This window comes from Octodon degus, unplaced genomic scaffold, assembly GCF_000260255.1.
Source record: "Octodon degus isolate 3935 unplaced genomic scaffold, OctDeg1.0 scaffold00022, whole genome shotgun sequence".
Taxonomy (NCBI): domain Eukaryota; kingdom Metazoa; phylum Chordata; class Mammalia; order Rodentia; family Octodontidae; genus Octodon; species Octodon degus.
Genome location: NW_004524598.1, coordinates 5,121,164 through 5,126,675, shown reverse-complemented (window position 1 = coordinate 5,126,675; position 5,512 = coordinate 5,121,164). Strand labels below are relative to the sequence as shown.

Sequence of the window (5,512 nt, the reverse complement as noted above, 5' to 3'; positions counted from 1 at the left end):
AAAAGTTATTACTTTTATATTATGTTTTCTGAAATTATATACACACACTTTAGATCATTAACCATCTATTGATAAACAAAAACTATCAGGAATATTTGGCTAATGATACTGTTATTAAATTTAACAATAATTTTTTAAAAAAATATTTTATGGTTTAACCAAGTTAAACACATAATAGGATATATGTGGTAAAATGATTTAAAATCATATATTAGTAAAAATGATCACTCAAACTTTAAGTCTTTTGTTTTCCATATCTTGCCAAAAACTTAATTCTAAGTTTGCTTTACTTTTTGAAACTCTTTGCATTAATTTTAGAAAAATTGCAAGAAAAACAAGTAGAACATCATACTTGATGATATAGTTAGCATTTTTGGAGAATAATTTAAAGAATATTTCAGAGGAAGTAGACAGTATTTGTTACCTTTCAATTCAAAAGAACAAACATATTATACCCTACAATGAAAGAGTCAATAATGGTTTGAAGCTATTCAGGGTTGAAAATTTCTTGTCTTCATCTCTGAGTCACATTCTGAATATATCTGTCTGTGTCCCTGGTAAAGTCTTACCTGTGACAGCTGAGATTCTTGTGGGAGTGATGACCTTGTGCTTGTGGCGCACCCTACTATTGCACAAATTTAGTTTTCATTTTGTCTTTTAGTATGAAACAAGTACAGGTACTGCAGAAGTTACATGGTGGGAACAATGACACTATTTTTTAAATGTTTTTAAGATTAAAAATTGAAACTTTTACAATGCAGTTTTTGAATATACACTATTGGGGCTGGGGAGATGGCTCAGTAGAATAAGCACCTCCCTGGCAAGCGCAAGAGTCTCAGTTCAATCTCCATTCTGCCAAAAAAAAAAAAAAAAATGAGTATAGGTTATAGTGCATAATGATTTTCCTCTATTTTGTGTGGACATAGGGAGTCATTATATTTCCGTCATATTTGACTCATACTAATCTGCACTTGATTTTTAACTTAGTACATTTTCCCATGTACACAGCATTCTCCAACAATTTTTCTTTTATCAGAATCTAAAAAAAGCAAGTTTCGCTTGCCATTCAATTTGCTTCCTCTTATGACTTAGTAAAGCTCACCCATTTCTCTTGTCTTTTCCTTACACTCAATATTTGTGCCTCAAGATAAAAAGTAACATCTGGACAACTTCATGTCACTTTATCGTGCAAAGCCTGTTCCTTCAATTGCCCTAAGCAGCAATAGTAAAAACAACAATGAAAATCCCTGAATAATTGCAAATTATATACAAGCTTTAATAAGTGCAATTAAACACAATTCAGAATGACCACTGGGTCACTTTCTTTTCAGTAAGTAACATTAAGGTCAAGGGAAGGCTGGGACTCATTTAATATAATCAAGGAAGTCTGTCACAGATCACGCTTAGAAAATGTACTGAGCAGAGTCTCAATTAGGGCTAAACAAGGCAGTCATAGCCCATCCATTCCCTTACCCCTGAATACTTGCACAGAACAAAAGAATTTCAATTGATTTTCCCAAGAGTCTGGCCAAAACTAAGGCCTTTTTTGCTGTATGTTTTTTCATTATTCTGGAATAATTCATTACCAAGCATTATTAGTTGGTAATGCCATAAATGCACATTTGAATAAAATCATTTATTTTCTATTTCGTAGATAAAATATATTTAGTAAGTTACTCCTGAAATGAAGAACTATCATTTAAGAAAAAAATGTAGTGTGTTATTCACTACATTTAAAGAGATGTAGGTACAGAAAAATTAATTGAATGTTTTAATTTATTTATATATTTTTGTGATACCAGGGATTGAACTCAGGATCTGATGCTTACCAGGCAAGCACTTGTTCCACTGAGCTATATCCTTAGCCTCTTAATTTTTTTTTAATTAATTTATTTATTTATTTATTGCAGAACCGGGGATTGAACTCAGGCCCTTGTGCTTGACAGGGAAGGGCTTATTCCACTGAGCCATCTCCCTGGCCCCCTTTTTTTTTTCCAGTATTGATTTCTGTGGTATTTTATAAATGGAATTTTCTTTGACTTATATCCATTTCCCAGGGCTTATGGACCCATTCATACTCTCCAAATTTAGAATCAAAGGTTCCTTTCTAAAGAGATCTTAATTTTAAGATAAAATGTGGTCCAAGCTCTTGAATTCCCACTTTCTTTTCACTCTTGAATATGTACCTATGAAATCTGAATAAAATGCAATCCCTCTGATTGTGGAATGTGACAACCTGTCTTCCAAAATTTGAATATTATGGGGAATAAGATAAGCAAACATATGCCCAATTGAATTACTCAACCTTGTTGTAAAGTTACTCAAAATTATTTCAGGTACATGTTCTGTTGGGTCCTTGACCTTCTCTTAATTTCTTTTTGAAGACAAACAAATGAGCATTTGGACCATTTGGCAAGTGGCTCAAAATAAGTCCATTTGATGTTTCATGATTAACCACAATTAGATCGGTGATATCTCTTGAGAGGCACTGTGGAATATTTTTTTTCAGAGCCAGTCCTCTTCTATAATAAACATGTGTGTTGGGTATAATGGTTGAGAGCTGAGAGCAGAGTCTTACCTTTCTCCCATGGGCCTATCTGATGTGGTGATGAGAAGCACCATGGGAGAAGTTTCTCTGTTGAAGTAAGGAGCAAACTCATGTGTAGCTTCATCATAAGCAAGCTCTATATCATTAGAGTGTGGTGTAGTTTCATCATAGACTCTTTGGTTGTCAATCATCGTGGATACTGGTCTTGGTGGAGCCTTATCTCCAGAGTTTGTCTCTCTTTTTTAAGTTTTTTCTTAGCAATCAGTTTTTCCGTCCACTGCTGCTGTTTCCACAGTGTAAACATTAAGTGTCGCTGCTGCTTGTTCTTCATTTTAGAAATGCTAAAGCCTCGGGGTAAGGCAGTCGTTTTGTGGGGCTGGACTACACCTTCCCTCTCTCCATCCCTGGTGACTGCAGCCTCTAGAGGGTCTGCTACAGCAGCTTTCCTTTTCAAGCCTTTCTTCCTGTTGCCACCACTCTTTTCTCCAGCCTTCCCCATGTTGTTTGCTCTGGTGCATCCCATCTTAATTTTAAAGACTAAAAAAAGTACAACAAACTTGACAATATAAGGTCTACCAGCTAATAAATAACAGGAATGAATTTTTTTTTTTATTTTTTGGTGGTACCAGGGATCAAACTCAGACCTTGCCCTTGCATGGAAAGCACTTGTTCCACTGAGCTATCTTCCCAGCACTAGAAAATTTTCAAATACAAGAAATTTGGTTCTTTGGAACTGGAAAGACCATGATATTAACCATAAAACTATATTCCCACTCTGTCAATCACTCATGTATGTGTATGTATTAGGAATCTATCATGTACACTCATGTAAGCAAAATAATTTTAGTATGAACAATATGAATCATAACAAAAAGCAAGCATAAAAAATAGCTTTGTGCACCAACATACCTTTATGCTGTAAATCCAGGCACAGAAGTTAGTGAGCTTGATGACTTCAGGTAACTAAATTATTTTTATCTAATACAATTGGTTTATCAGATACAACATTTGCAGCTATAACATCTGTGTCATACACACAGCTTGAAATAGTTATCTGGACTATCAAAAGCATCCTAGAAGATGATAATTATATTATGTTTACAAATAAGATGATGATTCAGAGATATGTAACATCTTCCCACCTCTAATTAGTGTCATGTGCCCTTCAAATATTCATTTTAAAAGGCTATTTTTAAAAAAGACAAAGATAAAATGTGATAGAGACATTTAAAAAGAGAAATTATGGTGCAAAGAACAGGAGGTAAGCATCTAAATTCCATTTAATGCCCAGAATTGCATCAGCTCAACTTGCCATAGCAAATTAACCATAGATTGGCTAGCCCATTGCAGAGATTTATTTTATAGATCTGAAAGCCAGAAGTCCCAGATCAAGGTGCTGGTTTATCTGATTCCTGATGGTAACTCTCTTCCAAGCTCAAACACTGTTGTCCTCTTGCTGAGTCCTCAGATGACCTTTCTCCTGTGTATACTGGGAAAAAAAAAAAAAAAAAAAAAAAAAAAACTCTGTGCCTCTTCCTCTTTTAATGAATACACCAGACCAGTGGGATTAAGGCCCTAATGACTTCGTACAACCCTAATTATTCCCTTAAAAAGTCCAATCTTCAAATACAGTCATACAGGTATTAGGGCTTCTTCACCATTGGAATTTTTGAGGCAAAGGGCAACTCTATGCTGTGCTTTAAGACCCATGACAGGGAATATGTTGAGCTCTTTAAAAATTTGCAGGAATACTTGAAAGATTTTCTGAAGAAACAGATACTTTTATAGGCATCTTTAAAGGACATATTATGTGGAAATTCACTGAGTAACGAAGATACTATTTCTTTTTCAATTTATATGGCAATTTATCTAACAATATCTATATTGTTCTATATATCAGCAAGTTACCATTTTAAGAATCCAAGAAGTTTGCTTCAGGTAGAGGGAGATCTACAACTTCTATACCAGATCTTATAATATAAGAAAGGTATTTTTCATTCATCCTAAAATATAATGGTTTGTAAAATGCAGCTAGATTTGATTAGGCTGAGTGCAAATAAATGACTGGCATTTGTTCTTATAAAACTAAGAACACTGATTCAAAGTAGTAATACTATGCCATAAATTATATTTTTAAAGTATTTTAAATTTATTTTTTGTGCTTAAAGCTTGTAACATGCCTTGCAGAGAACCAAATCAGAATAACATTATAATTACTTTATCAATTTTTCTGAGCAAATGAAGGACAGAAGTTAATATTATCAGTCTACCAATACTAATGTCATTATTTCCTGGAAGATAATTGGTTTCTATACCACTACAAGAAAATCTAATATGTGTGAGCTTCTCATTGTCTGAGACAAACCACTCTCTAAAGTACTGTATTCCCTAAATGATGTCTTATTAAATACAAAATCAAAGACATATATTCATAAACTTATTGTCTCCTGTAGACCCTGAACATTTGATGAACAAAATAAAGATTTTATTCTCCTGTATATTTTGAAAAAAGCTCTAAAATAGGAAAGCAGTAGCTGATATTATGAAGCATATATTTAGATGCAGGTACAAGGCTGAAAATGCAGATGTATCATTTTAATTCAGCTTAACCTACAAAAAGTGCTATAGAGTAGATTATTTCATTATTCTGATTTTATGGTTACAACAGTCCTCTCTTATAGCAGCTAAGCAACTTGCCTTGAATGCCTAATTTGTGTTTCAAGAGCATTTTACTCAGGGACTTAAGTTCTTTGCTGTGCATTACAATAACTAAAGTTTAAAAACTATTTGGATGAGCTGAATCTTCCCCCTAGTTTCTTTCCTTTGATCCGTTTTATACTTTTAGCTCAATTTCTTGGATGGGAACAAAGTTTTTATTTCACCAATTATTGTTCAGAAAAACATGAAAAAAGGCAAGAATTTTGCCCCTTCAGATAGCCGTCTTGATAATTACATATGAAATCA

The 5,512-nt window shown here is 33.6% G+C and overlaps 1 pseudogene; it reads right to left on the bottom strand.

The window, feature by feature from the left end:
* Positions 1-2,017: 2,017 nt before the first annotated feature.
* On the bottom strand, positions 2,018-3,047 carry LOC101578728 (annotated as a pseudogene).
* Positions 3,048-5,512: the final 2,465 nt, after the last annotated feature.